Genomic DNA, 15,987 nt, shown 5'->3' with positions numbered 1-15,987 from the left:
TATGGTTGCTCCTTGTTCTTCAAGGATTAGTTTAATATCTGCATAGTTAGGCCTTACAAAGGGTTGAAGGATCCAGCGGCGCGTAGGGTGTAGTTTGCTAGCCCTAGACAGGATGTTCCGGGGATCAACCTCGTGTTGGTTTTTAGGCCTTGTCTAGGATCGGCTTACGAACACCATGCGTGGCCGCGAGGCTCAATCACGAGTAGGATGTTCCGATTATGTGGTGAAAACCCTAAATCGTAGTAGGTCGTTTTAGCTTTATTCTGATCAAGCAGGACCACCATATATTCGTACACCTCGTACGAATCATGGGTGGATCGGCTCTTTGAGCCGATCTGCAGGACAACCTGAGAGCCGATCGAGGCTCGTATTTAATGTTTACGTGTATGCCATGCAGGAAATTAAGCGAGGCATCTCCATCACCTTCTTGACCAGGTATAGGTCAGGTGGCACGCCCTTGCATCAGCATCGGACGTGCGTGCCGGAGTCTTTGCGGGCCGTCGCTCGGAGGGACCAGGGCCAGCCGCAGTCCTGGGAGCCTCCCGGCTCTCCTGTGTTGCCCGTCGCTGCTCGCCGGTGGGTTTCTGACCGCAACACATTCTGGCACGCCCGGTGGGACAGTCTTCGACATCAACCACATCGCCATCTACATCTGAGATGGCGGACGGCACTCCAGTCACGTACGAGGATCTGACCGAGGAGCTCAAGAAGAAGTATGACGAGGTCAAAGCAATCCTCGAAGCCGACCTCATCGGCTCTTTTCACAGAACCCGCTCACATGGCATCAGGTGGAAAGGGTTCTCACCTGAAGGCGCACTCGATGGAGTGGACCTGTCCGCCCCGTCAGAAGAACGCACCAGGTCCCTGCGTCAGGAGATTAACTTCATGGTAGCTCATTCGCTACACCGCCACTCTGAGAGCCTGGTGAACACTTTGGAGCGTGTCGCTCTTCGGGTGATCCAGGAAATCATGAGGCATCAGTACTCTCCGTCAGGACCAGCTCTCGGGACTCACCAAGGAGAGATGCCACTCCAGTCCCGTCCACCGCTGCCATTCGTGTGGGCAGCACCAGAAGTGCCGGAGTCACCGGCATACGCCGTTGACATGGTGGAACACATGTACCCTGGGAGGTGCCAGCCGAGATTCTCGTTCAACATCAACATGGTAGGACTTGGGCGCCACCCTGGTAAGGATAGAGACGAGGGCAGCTGCTCTCAGAGCAAGGACAAGGAGGGGGCCGTTCCACGCGATCGGTCCCGGCACTTCCAAAAAATCCTGGTTACAATCAAGATGAAGGCCGATTCCAGCGATCGGCCTGTATTATCCTTGCCATACGCTTCGCATGCGTTCAGCGTCGATCTAACAGGTGACGGAAAGCTAGGGTATGGGTTTACATCGGCTTGCGAGCTCGAGGAAATCGGCATTAGTTATGTCTGCAGAGCCGATGTTCAGGTATAGGTCAGGTGGCACGCCCTTGCATCAGCATCGGACGTGCGTGCCGGAGTCTTTGCGGGCCGTCGCTCAGAGGGACCAGGGCTAGCCGCAGTCCTGGGAGCCTCCCGGCTCTCCTGTGTTGCCCGTCGCTGCTCGCCGGTGGGTTTCTGACCGCAACACATTCTGGCACGCCTGGTGGGACAGGATAGTCCTATCGATAACCGCAGAGCCGATATCTGCAGTAACCTGACAGATTCGGCTCGGGGGGAACATAACCAGATAGACAGATGCATGGGCAATAAAATATTAGGGGCCGATGGAAAATCGGCCAGTAAAAAAAAACAAAATGTAGCAAGTACAGCCGAAGCAGAGTCATCGACTTCAGAAGATCAAGTTCAGTAAAACATTTGTCTCTGAAGGCCCTACTGGAGAAACGCGCCGAGGGCGTGAAGGGCGTCAGCACGGATGCGATCCACCTCGGCGATCTCAGCCTCGTCGTCCTCGTCTTTGCCCATCACCAGCTGACAGGGTACGAATTTCAGCCAGATCGGTCTTCAGATCGGCTGTGAGGCCCTTTGCTTCCTCTTGAGAACGGGCAATAAGGGCTTCCTTGTCTTGGATAAGCTGCTTGGTCACCCTGACCCTCTCTTCAAGGTTCTCCAGTTCCTTGCGCAGGGTCTCGAGTTCGGCACTATTGGCAGAAGTGTCAGTTTTGGCGTCCAAAGCAGCCTTCTTCTCGTTGAGCCGTTGACACTTGTCTGCAATATCGGCTCTCAATGGAAGCTGGGTGTGGCGAAGTTTAATCCTTTGACGAGCCGATTGCACCCTTGACTTGAAGACCGACAAAGTCACAGCTGGCCAAAGCTTCACTTGCAGAGTCATAGGGAGAAGGGGCTGGATACCTTCGAGGATGCCTTTGACTTCCTCGGAATTTTCAACCAGGGTCTCAATTGAGGAAGAGAGCAAATCCTTGAGACGCTGGAGTGGACCTTGGACCGTGCTAGGACTGGGCTCTCCACTTGCCTTGGAAGTAGTTGGTTCGATGGATTCTGGATCGAACGTCAGCAAGCTCGAGAGATCACAGCCCTGACAAGACAAACAAAATGGGTTTAGCATACAATGAAGAAAGTGACAGAGCCAAGGAAAGGGAGTGTACCTCTCCCAAGGTAGGAGGAGCAGCCGATGTTGTGACAATCGGCTTTTCCGCGGACGTGGCCAGGTTGGCCGCTTGATCAGCCACGATCGTCGAGGTGGCTAGGTCTAGCGTGGCGGACGGCATGAGCACCTCCTCGACGTCTCCGCTAGAGGTATCATTGGTCTGTAAAAGGAAGTAATTAGCCGATCCAAGTGGCAATGGGTTAGCATGAAGTGTGAACCAGGGAGATAATTACATTAGAGACCTCCTGGCTTGATGGAGAAGCTCGTGGGTCCTTACGAGCCCTTTTGACGCATCGACGCTTCACGCGTGACCCCGATTTGGTCGGGGCTTGGGGAGCAGGAGGCTCGGGAATCGACCTTTTCTTAGAAGCCGGCGCTGGCGAGGCCGTCTGGCTCTGGGTAGTGGACCTCTCGGAGTTGCCTGAGCTCGAATCCCTCTGGCTGGATTCTGCGGCCCCGCTGGAGTTTTCTTCGGTGGAAGTCTGTAGAAAAGAGTACAAGCGTGTTGCAAAAGACTGGGAAAGCAGATAAATGTGGACAGGGCACAAATCAACTTACGTGCAAGCTTTCTTGGGCGGGAGCTTTGCGCTTCAGAGTCTTCCTGGCAGCCACCTTCCTCACTGCCGTCCTCGCCTGAGTCGAGGCTCGGGGGGCAACTGGCCCCGAAGATGATTTACTCTTGGGAGCCGATTTCGGCGAAATCGGCTGGCTCTGCATTATGACTTTCTTCAGGGGTGGCGAGCTCTGGCAGAAGAGAACCACTGGGGCCGGAGGAAGGAATTCGAAGGGGGAGCCATCGGCTTGTGTGGGAGCTGGGCCATCTTGTTGCTGCCAGGAGAAGAAGTCAGGTTACAGACAATCACCATAAGCCATTGCAAGAAATGTTTAAATAATGGTACCTGGTCTGCAGGAACGTCATACTCGGCATCAAGTTGTCTCAGCAGCGGTCCTAGAGCCCTCCTGAAGGCATGGGTCTTCCACATGGACCACCAAGTCTCGAAACCATCGGTAGTGAAGGTGAAACTGAGGTTGTGGGGAATTGGAATGGCCAAAGCATCAAAGAAGGTGTAACACCTTTGGCCAGTGAGGATGTCAGGCAGTTCAGCTCTGCTTGCTGTCAGATGGTGTAGGAAGAAGTGTGGAGGCACCTGCCCGAGGCCAAGCTGTCGGGCTACTACTACTGTTTGGTAGGACTCGTAACCAGGCTTGATAATCCGGTTCGAGGTACTCATGCCAACTGGGAGGAAGCAAGGACGAATCATGATAGAGTACAGATGCCGGGTGCTAGCGTCATCGGCGAAGTTATCCAATCGGAAGGAAATTGGGTTCTCAAAGTTCTCCGATTCAGTATAAGGGAAGAACAGAGGGTTGTCCAAACCTTGGAAGAAAATCTTGAACCACCCTGCTGCTTCCTTAGGGATCAGCCTGCTACCTGGGAGACCATACAAAGCTTGGCCATAGCTGGTGCATCGGATTTCCTTTCCATTAGCATCCGGGAAGGTGCAGGTGGCCAAAGGTGGGAAGTCTGGGATCTGGTTCTGAAAGTACAGCTGAGCCCATAACTGAATAAACCACCAGGGGCCTCCGGTTTTAACTGTCTTTTGAGAGAACAGTTTGACAGACATCAATTGAAGAGATCGATAGACCTCTCCAAGAAACAGTTTGCCGAGGCCAAGTTGGGTGCCTTTGGCAAGTTCATAGGCCAGGGAAAGGTAATTCTTGGTAGGGGCGAGTGATGGGCCACAGAATATGAAGTGCTCCAACCAGAAGTTCAGGAAGGCTGTGTGTTCTCTCTCTGTCATAGGGCCTTTGGTTTTCATATAGCGATTAAGGTAGGTGCCCCAGCTGGTACACTCTTTTTTAGAGGAAAGGGTGAAAGGGACTTTCGGCAGTTTGAATGCCGAAGGGCTTTTGGAGTGCTAATGCGAAGGGGATGCGGAAGCGAACTGTTTGGAGCGGTTAAATAAAAGGGGATATAGTGGAAATTCAATGCCACAGCAGTTTCCGAGGAAGTGGTGCCTAACAAAAAAAACTGCCAAGTCACGCGGAGAAGTTGAGAAGGCAAGGCATCATGATGAAGGATACTGCGACGGTTCTGCCACGACATGACCCGACGAAGAAAAGCAGAGTGATTTTGGATTTGTCAATTCCAAAACCAGGGGGGCATGTGTTATCACCAGAGTTTGACCGAATTAGAGGTGGGCCGCGATCAAGATGAGCTTGAAGAATATACATGGAAGAAATACGTGAATCGGCCTTTATATGCAAAGTTTGGGCTAGTTGGCCCGTGTATCTGTAATATAGTAGGATACGTGTCGGATTAGTTAGAGTTTGGCTCGTGCACGGTTGGGATTGTTCCCATGTTAGAAAGTCTACGGACTATAAATATGTATCTAGGGTTTATGAAATAAACAACAATCACGTTCACCACAAACCAATCTAGGCGCATCGCCAACTCCCTTGTCTCGAGGGTTTCTTCCGGGTAAGCATCATGCTGCCTAGATCGCATCTTGCGATCTAGGCAGTACAAGTTTATTCGTTGTTCATGCGTTGCTCGTACTGAAGCCTTTTTGATGGCGAGCAACGTAGTTATCTTAGATGTGTTAGGGTTAGCATTGTGCTTCATATCATATGCTGTCGTAGTGCAACCCTTAGACATCTAGCCGCCCTTACACCTATCTGAGGTGTAGGGGCGGCACCCCGCTTGATCATTATTTAGTAGATCCGATCCGTTATGGTTGCTCCTTGTTCTTCAAGGATTAGTTTAATATCTGCATAGTTAGGCCTTATAAAGGGTTGAAGGATCCAGCGGCGCGTAGGGTGTAGTTTGCTAGCCCTAGACAGGATGTTCCGGGGATCAACCTCGTGTTGGTTTTTAGGCCTTGTCTAGGATCGGCTTACGAACACCGTGCGTGGCCGCGAGGCTCAATCACGAGTAGGATGTTCCGATTATGTGGTGAAAACCCTAAATCGTAGTAGGTCGTTTTAGCTTTATTCTGATCAAGCAGGACCACCATATATTCGTACACCTCGTACGAATCATGGGTGGATCGGCTCTTTGAGCCGATTTGCAGGACAACCTGAGAGCCGATCGAGGCTCGTATTCAATGTTTACGTGTATGCCATGCAGGAAACTAAGCGAGGCATCTCCATCACCTTCCTGACCAGGTATAGGTCAGGTGGCACGCCCTTGCATCAGCATCGGACGTGCGTGCCGGAGTTTTTGCGGGCCGTCGCTCGGAGGGACCAGGGCCAGCCGCAGTCCTGGGAGCCTCCCGGCTCTCCTGTGTTGCCCGTCGCTGCTCGCCGGTGGGTTTCTGACCGCAACAAGGACATGAGTAGCAAACCGTGGAAACGAAATGATAAGAAAACGATCAGTACATCATGCGATGATCCAAAGCGCCACATTGTTCTTTCAGGGAAAAGAAACATCGTGGGAGTGGAGGGCAAGACAGACATGTCAGAAGATTATAATATGTTTGGTGAAATTCCGCCCTTCAAAGTGAACACCGACCCAAGCATTAAGTTAAATGATGAGGATACTCCATGGATACGGCCCAATCGTAAGCAAGCAGGGACACAAGGGAAGAAATGATGTGTAATAATTTATTGTACCAAACTTTGTTGAATGGATCATGTGAATTATATTATGTGTGATGTGTTTGGTGTCCATTTTTGAATGATTTGATTGATTCGAGATACCACTGATGATACATGAAATTTGGAGTGACTAAGTCATACTCCTGCCTAGGCGTATAATGGGAAAAGGACTAGAGGAGCCGTAATTGCATGGGATTTGGTGGATCTAGCATTGCCGAAATTGATTGGCCATGCCATAAATACCACTGATGATACATGAAATTTTTAACATATTGAATTGAATTAGTTTTATTTTTCTGAATTTTTTGATATATTATTAGTATTTTTAAGATATTGAATTGAATTAGTTTTATTTTTCTTAATTAGTTTTTCTGAAAAAGCACATTTAGTCGCGGTTGGTGTCCCCAACCGCGACTAAAGGTGGTTTCCGCGGGAAACCGCAAAACTGGCGAAAAATGGGCTTCAGTCGCGGTCGGGGACACCTATTTATACGCGCGGGCGTGCCTCCGCGCCCCATTCGTCTTCTCCGCCCGATCGAGGAGCTCTGCCCGTCAGGCTGCCGCTGCCGTTGTCGCCGCAACCGTCGCCCGCCGCCGTCCTTCGACGCCGCAACCGTCGCCAGTCGCCCGCCGCCCCGTCGTCGATCGCGTACGTCATCGATTGCACGCGCCCCCGCGCCGCCCTCTCTCGCCCGCCGCTCTCTCACTGCCCGCGCGCGCCGCCCTCGCCCGCCGCCCGCGCGCGTCACTCTCACCGGCCTGCCGGCCTCCGGCCACGCGCGCGGCCACGCGCTACAGTGACACAGAGATATGAGAGGGAGAGAAGGGGCCGAGGCCGGCGCCCATTTTTTTTATTAATTAACTCAGAATTTGTTAATTAAAATTGTAAACTAAAATTTGACTTAAAAAAGATTGTGTAAAAAAACTAAAATTTGACTTAAAAAAACTAAAAATTGACTTACAAATTCTGTCTCAAAAAAGAACTACAATTTGACTTAAAAAAGAACTAAAATTTGACTTAAAAGTTTGTCTCAAAAAAGAACTAAAATTTCACTTAAAAGTTTGTCTAAAAAATGAACTAAAATTTCACTTAAAAAAGAACTCAAATTTGACTTAACTAAAATTTGACTTAACCACCGCGCGTATACGGAGGGGGCAGCGAGCCCCTCGTCACCCCCTCCGTATACGCGCGGTGTTTTTTTTTTGGGATCGAGAGGGGGCGGCGAGGGTTATGTGTGTTGTCCTCAGCACCGCCACTGCCCTTTCGCCACCGCCGCCCTTTCGCCACCGCCCTTTCGCCACCGACCCCGCGTGTATACGGAGGGGGCGGCGAGGCCCTCGCCTCCCCCGCAGTATACGCGCGGGTTTTTTTTTGTTTTTTTACGAGAGATAGGATCGGCACCGCCACCGCTACCGCCACCGCCCTTTCGCCACCGCCACCGCCCTTTCGCCACCGCCACCGGTCTCTCGGTCACGCGGTCACTGCGAGGCGAGGTCGATCGTCCGCATGTACACATCTAATACGCGTCCCCCCTCTCGCCTCCCTCGTCGCCCTCTCACTTTATATGTAGAAGAGATGTGATAATGCTGGCATATACACAATTAATTAGTTTTTACTACATGTTTTCAGGAGTGACACATATGGCGGACGATAGAGCCGACCCGATTAGGGATAACTATAATCCAGAAGCCGAGGCACATCTTTTCGGCATCATAAACGGCGACATTCTTTATGTGCCGCCCCAAGAAGATGAAGAAGAGGATATCTCTTCTTATCTGAACCTTGGCGGTGAAGATGAAGGTCGTCAGTGAGGTGATGACGAAGGAACATGCACTGTTGATGGAGGTCAACCGTCGACAAACACCTCCAGCGATGTTGATAAGCAATTATCAATCACCACCTCCAGCGAGGTATATATATACATTGAGCCTCTGGTGATACAAATTTACCGATTTCAATAAATATGTGTATTAACTCGACTCTCTTTCTTATTTTAGCCCTCGGCCAGCGGATCGTCGAAAAAATCGGTGAAAACAAAGCGTGGCAAAACCAAGACGCTGAAACAAGGAGTAATATATACCATTGATGTTATCAGTCCAAAAGGCAAGCCGCTGGAGCCCGAAGAGGCATACACCAGGTTCATCAACCAATGCGGAGTCGTTGTTAGAGACAGCGTCCCGATCACCGTCCAGGAATGGCATGAGCTAGTGAAGGCACGTGTTGGTTCCGGCCACAAGAAGAGAAAGAAAAGGAATGCTGGAGAACGCTTATGGAGCATTTCGTTCTACCTCCGGAATACAACAAAAAAGATGAATTCGGTAACGACGATCCGGAGGGACGTAAGAGGAGGAGGCTGGTCAAAGAGTTCGCTCTTCAGAAGATGGCCACAGCATTCCGGACATACAAGAAAAATTTAGCGGCTCAATATGTCGAGAAGGGGAAGACTCCGGATTTCACCGGACAGTATGAGAAGCTGAAAGATGATTGGCCCGAATTTGTGAGGCAAAAGAAATCAGAGGAATTCAAGGCCATATCGAATAAAAATAAGGCAAATGCGGCTAAGAAGCAGTACAATCATATTATGGGGCCAGGAGGATACCGCCTTTCGGAGCCTAAGTGGCAGAAGATGGAGGATGACCTGAGGGCTCGAGGAATCCCTCTAGGTACCGAGGGATGGGACCCTAGGGCCAAAAGCTGGTGGTACGGGCATGGGGGAACGCTAGATCCGGTGACAGGGGAGTGTACCCACCGAGACACAAAGTTTAAACCCACCCAAGCCCTTATTGACGCAATGAGGGATGCTCAAGAGGGGAAGATCAAGTTCAACAGAGAGAATGACCAGCTGACAAAATCCCTCGGGAATCCTGAACACGGAGGACGTGTACGAGGCAAAGGCGTCATTTCGTGGGAAGAAGGGTTTTCCCAGGAAAATGACCCCTACAGTTACAGAAGCCGTAAGAGAAAGGCGGATCGGGAAAAAGATGAGCTGGCGCGGTTGGCATCGGAATTCAATGAGATGAAGAAAACCATGGATGTACTAGTACAAGAAAGAGAGGAAGCTCGGACGCATGAAGATCATCCACCGGATGTCGGAAGCCAGCAGCGGAGAAGCAGCGTGGCTTCCACGGAGCCCCCATCGGCTGGTGCTAATGCACATGCACCGACGATCGAAATTACTGCACCGGAGCCTCCGGCGATCGAAATTACTGCACCGGAGCCTCCTCGCTACCCAGTGGACGATGTAAAGGAGATGAAAGAATGTCATCTGTATTATCCAATGGGGAACATGTCCATGAAGGTAGCCATCGGCAGTGCTTTACAATGTGAACCTGGAGCACTCCACTGATACGCGTTCAGCATGCGTCCGTTGGGAACCCCAAGAGGAAGGTGTGATGCGTACAGCGGCAAGTTTCCCTCAGTATGAAACCAAGGTTATCGAACCAGTAGGAGCCAAGAAGCACGTTGAAGGTTGATGGCGGCGGGATGTAGTGCGGTGCAACACCAGAGATTCCGGCACCAACGTGGAACCTGCACAACACAACCAAAGTACTTTGCCCCAACGAAACAGTGAGGTTGTCAATCTCACCGGCTTGCTGTAACAAAGGATTAACCGTATTGTGTGGAAGATGATTGTTTGCAGAAAACAGTAGAACAAGTATTGCAGTAGATTGTATTTCAGTAAAGAGAATTGGACCGGGGTCCACAGTTCACTAGAGGTGTCTCTCCCATAAGATAAACAGCATGTTGGGTGAATAAATTACAGTTGGGCAATTAACAAATAAAGAGGGCATGACCATGCACATACATATCATGATGAGTATAGTGAGATTTAATTGGGCATTACGACAAAGTACATAGACCGCCATCCAACTGCATCTATGCCTAAAAAGTCCACCTTCAGGTTATCATCCGAACCCTCCAAAGTATTAAGTTGCAAAGCAACAGACAATTGCATTAAGTATGGTGCGTAATGTAATCAACAACTACATCCTTAGACATAGCATCAATGTTTTATCCCTAGTGGCAACAGCACAACACAACCTTAGAACTTTCTGTCACTGTCCCAGGTGTCAATGCAGGCATGAACCCACTATCGAGCATAAATACTCCCTCTTGGAGTTACAAGCATCTACTTGGCCAGAGCATCTACTAGTAACGGAGAGCATGCAAGATCATAAACAACACATAGATATAACTTTGATAATCAACATAACAAGTATTCTCTATTCATCGGATCCCAACAAACGCAACATATAGAATTACAGATAGATGATCTTGATCATGTTAGGCAGCTCACAAGATCCGACAATGAAGCACAATGGGGAGAAGACAACCATCTAGCTACTGCTATGGACCCATAGTCCAGGGGTAGACTACTCACACATCACTCCGGAGACGACCATGGCGGCGTAGAGTCCTCCGGGAGATGAATCCCCTCTCCGGCAGGGTGCCGGAGGCGATCTCCTGGATCCCCCGAGATGGGATCGGCGGCGGCGGCGTCTCAGTAAGGTTTTCCGTATCGTGGCTCTCGGTACTGGGGGTTTCGCGACGGAGGCTATTTGTAGGCGGAAGGGCAGGTAAAGAGGCGGCACGAGGGCCCCACACCACAGGGCCGCGCGGCCAAGGGGGGGCCGCGCCGCCCTAGGGTGTGGCCCCCTCGTGGCCCCTCTTCGTCTCCTCTTCGGACTTCTGGAAGCTTCGTGGCAAAATAGGACCCTGGGCGTTGATTTCGTCCAATTCCGAGAATATTTCGTTACTAGGATTTCTGAAACCAAAAACAGCAGAAACAAAGAATCGGCACTTCGGCATCTTGTTAATAGGTTAGTTCCAGAAAATGCACGAATATGACATAAAGTGTGCATAAAACATGTAGATAACATCAATAATGTGGCATGGAACATAAGAAATTATCGATACGTCGGAGACGTATCAGCATCCCCAAGCTTAGTTCTGCTCGTCCCGAGCAGGTAAAACGATAACACAGATAATTTCTGGAGTGACATGCCATCATAATCTTGATCATACTATTTGTAAAGCATATGTAGTGAATGCAGCGATCAAAACAATGTATATGACATGAGTAAACAAGTGAATCATATAGCAAAGACTTTTCATGAATAGCACTTCAAGACAAGCATCAATAAGTCTTGCATAAAAGTTAACTCATAAAGCAATAATTCAAAGTAAAGGTATTGAAGCAACACAAAAGAAGATTAAGTTTCAGCGGTTGCTTTCAACTTATAACATGTATATCTCATGGATATTGTCAACATAGAGTAATATAATAAGTGCAATATGCAAATATGTAGGAATCAATGCACAGTTCACACAAGTGTTTGCTTCTTGAGGTGGAGAGAAATAGGTGAACTGACTCCACAATAAAGTAAAAGAATGCTCCTCCATAGAGGAAAAGCATTGATTGCTATATTTGTGCTAGAGCTTTGATTTTGAAAACATGAATTTTTTTGTCAACGGTAGTAAAAAAGCATATGAGTTATGTAAATTATATCTTACAAGTTGCAAGCCTCATGCATAGTATACTAATAGTGCCCGCACCTTGTCCTAATTAGCTTGGACTACCGGATCATCACAATACACATGTTTTAACCAAGTGTCACAATGGGGTACCTCCATGCCGCCTGTACAAAGGTCTAAGGAGAAAGCTCGCATTGGATTTCTCGCTATTGATTATTCTCAACTTAGACATCCATACCGGGACAACATAGACAACAGATAATGGACTCCTCTTTTATGCATAAGCATGTAACAACAATTAATAATTTTCTCATATGAGATTGAGGATATATGTCCAAAACTGAAACTTCCACCATGAATCATGGCTTTAGTTAGCAGCCCAATGTTCTTCTCTAACAATATGCATGCTTAACCATAAGGTGGTAGATCTCTCTTACTTCAGACAAGACGAACATGCATAGCAACTCACATGAAATTCAACAAGGAATAGTTGATGGCGTCCCCAGAAAACATGGTTATCGCACAACAAGCAACTTAATAAGAGATAAAGTGCATAAGGACATATTCATTACCACAATAGTTTTTAAGCTATTTGTCCCATGAGCTATATATTGTAAAGGTGAATGATGGAATTTTAAAGGTAGCACTCAAGCAATTTACTTTGGAATGGCGGAGAAATACCATGTAGTAGGTAGGTATGGTAGACACAAATGGCATAGTGGTTGGCTCAAGTATTTTGGATGCATGAGAAGTATTCCCTCTCGATACAAGGTTTAGGCTAGCAAGGCTTATTTGAAACAAACACAAGGATGAACCGGTGCAGCAAAACTCACATAAAAGACATATTGTAATCATTATAAGACTCTACACCGTCTTCCTTGTTGTTCAAACTCAATACTAGAAATTATCTAGACCTTAGAGAGACCAAATATGCAAACCAAATTTAGCATGCTCTATGTATTTCTTCATTAATGGGTGCAAAGCATATGATGCAAGAGCTTAAACATGAGCACAACAATTGCCAAGTATCACATTACCCAAGACATTTATAGCAATTTACTACATGTATCATTTTCCAATTGCAACCATATAACAATTTAACGAAGAAGAAACTTCGCCATGAATACTATGAGTAGAAACTAAGGACATACTTGTCCATATGCTACAGCGGAGCGTGTCTCTCTCCCACAAAGTGAATGCTAGGATCCATTTTATTCAAACAAAACAAAAAACAAAAACAAACCGACGCTCCAAGCAAAGCACATAAGATGTGATGGAATAAAAATATAGTTTCAGGGGAGGAACCTGATAATGTTGTCGATGAAGAAGGGGATGCCTTGGGCATCCCCAAGCTTAGACGCTTGAGTCTTCTTAGAATATGCAGGGGTGAACCACCGGGGCATCCCCAAGCTTAGAGCTTTCACTCTCCTTGATCATGTTGCATCATACTCCTCTCTTGATCCTTGAAAACTTCCTCCACACCAAACTCGAAACAACTCATTAATTAGAGGGTTAGTCCACAATAAAAATTAACATGTTCAGAGGTGACACAATCATTCTTAACACTTCTGGACATTGCATAAAGCTACTGGACATTGGCGGATCAAAGAAATTCATCCAACATAGCAAAAGAGGCAATGCGAAATAAAAGGCAGAATCTGTCAAAACAGAACAGTTCGTATTGACGAATTTTAAAATGGCACCAGACTTGCTCAAATGAAAATTCCCAAATTGAATGAAAGTTGCGTACATATCTGAGGATCACTCACGTAAATTGGCATAATGTTCTGAGTTACCTACAGAGAATTTTGCCCAGATTCGTGACAGCAAAGAAATCTGTTTCTGCGCAGTAATCCAAATCTAGTATGAACTTTACTATCAAAGACTTTACTTGGCACAACAAAACACTAAACTAAGATAAGGAGAGGTTGCTACAGTAGTAAACAACTTCCAAGACACAAAATAAAAACAAAGTACTGTAGGTAAAAACATGGGTTGTCTCCCACAAGCGCTTTTCTTTAACGCCTTTCAGCTAGGCGCAGAAAGTGTGTATCAAGTATTATCAAGAGACGAAGTGTCAACATCATAATTTGTTCTCATAATAGAATCAAAAGGTAACTTCATTGTCTTTCTAGGGAAGTGTTCCATACCTTTCTTGAGAGGAAATTGATATTTTATATTACCTTCCTTCATATCAATAGTAGCACCAACAGTTCGAAGAAAAGGTCTTCCCAATATGATGGGACAAGATGCATTGCATTCAATATCCAAGACAACAAAATCAATGGGAACAAGGTTATTGTTAACGGTAATGCGAACATTATCAACTTTCCCCAAAGGTTTCTTTGTAGAATGATCAGCAAGATTAACATCCAAATAACAATTTTTCAGTGGTGGCAAGTCAAGCATATTATAAATTTTCTTAGGCATAACAGAAATACTTGCACCAAGATCACATAAAGCATTACAATCAAAATCTTTAACCTTCATCTTAATGATGGGCTCCCAACCATCCTCTAGCTTTCTAGGAATGGAAGCTTCGCGCTCTAGTTTCTCTTCTCTAGCTTTTATGAGAGCATTTGTAATATGTTGCGTGAAAGCCAAATTTATAGCACTAGCATTAGGACTTTTAGCAAGTTTTTGTAAGAACTTTATAACTTCAGAGATGTGGCAATCATCAAAATTCAAACCATTATAATCTAAAGCAATGGGATCATCATCCCCAATGTTGGAAAAAATTTCAGCAGCTTTATCACAGGCAGTTTCAATAGTTTTAGCAGTTTCAGGCAGTTTCTCGCGCTTTGCATTAGAAGTGGAAACATTGCTAACACCAATTCTTTTATTATTATTAGTGGGAGGTGCAGCAACATGTGTAGCATTAGCATTACTAGTGGTGGTAATAGTCCAAACTTTAGCTACATTCTTCTCTTTAGCTAGTTTTTCATTTTCTTCTCTATCCCACCTAGCACGCAGTTCAGCCATTAATCTTATATTCTCATTAATTCTAACTTGGATGGCATTTGCTGTAGTAGTAATTTTATTATGATGATTCTCATTAGTCATAACTTTCGATTTCAAAAGATCAACATCAGCAGCAAGACTATCGACTTTAGAAGCAAGTATATCAATTTTCCCAAGCTTTTCTTCAACAGATTTGTTAAAAGCAGTTTGTGTACTAATAAATTCTTTAAGCATGGCTTCAAGTCCAGGGGATGAATTCCTATTATTGTTGTAAGAATTCCCATAAGAATTACCATAGCCGTTGCCATTATTATAAGGGTATGGCCTATAGTTGTTACTAGAATTGTTCCGTTAAGCATTGTTGTTGAAATTATTATTTTTAATGAAGTTTACATCAACATGTTCTTCTTGTGCAACCAATGAAGCTAATGGAACATTATTAGGATCAATATTAGTCCTATCATTCACAAGCATAGACATAATAGCATCAATCTTATCACTCAAGGAAGAGGTTTCTTCGACAGAATTTACCTTCTTACCTTGTGGAGCTCTTTCCGTGTGCCATTCAGAGTAGTTGATCATCATATTATCAAGAAGCTTTGTTGCTTCACCAAGAGTGATGGACATAAAGGTACCTCCAGTAGCTGAATCCAATAAATTCCGTGAAGAAAAATTTAGTCCTGCATAGAAGGTTTGGATGATCATCCAAGTAGTCAGTCCATGTGTTGGGCAGTTTTTAACCAAAGATTTCATTCTTTCCCAAGCTTGAGCAACATGTTCAGTATCTAATTGTTTAAAATTCATTATGCTACTCCTCAAAGATATAATTTTAGCAGGGGGATAATATCTACCAATAAAAGCATCCTTGCATTTAGTCCATGAATCAATACTATTCTTAGGCAGAGATAGCAACCAATCTTTAGCTCTTCCTCTTAATGAGAAAGGGAACAATTTTAATTTTATAATGTCACCATCTACATCCTTATACTTTTGCATTTCACATAATTCAACAAAATTATTAAGATGGGTAGCAGCATCATCAGAACTAACACCAGAAAATTGCTCTCGCATAACAAGATTCAGCAAAGCCGGTTTAATTTCAAGGAATTCTGCTGTAGTAGCAGGTGGAGCAATAGGTGTGCATAAGAAATCATTATTATTTGTGGTTGTGAAGTCACACAACTTAGTATTTTCAGGAGTATTCATTTTAGCAATAGTAAATAAAGCAAACTAGATAAAGTAAATGCAAGTAACTAATTTTTGTGTGTTTTTGATATAGCAAACAAGATAGCAAATAAAGTAAAACTAGCAACTAATTTTTTTGTATTTTGATTTAGTGCAGCAAACAAAGTAGTAAAT

The sequence above is a fragment of the Lolium perenne genome, chromosome 5 (assembly GCF_019359855.2).
Source record: "Lolium perenne isolate Kyuss_39 chromosome 5, Kyuss_2.0, whole genome shotgun sequence".
In the NCBI taxonomy this organism is placed as follows: Eukaryota; Viridiplantae; Streptophyta; class Magnoliopsida; order Poales; family Poaceae; genus Lolium; species Lolium perenne.
The sequence above is the reverse complement of the archived record's forward strand: the minus strand, read 5'-3'. Positions refer to the sequence as shown.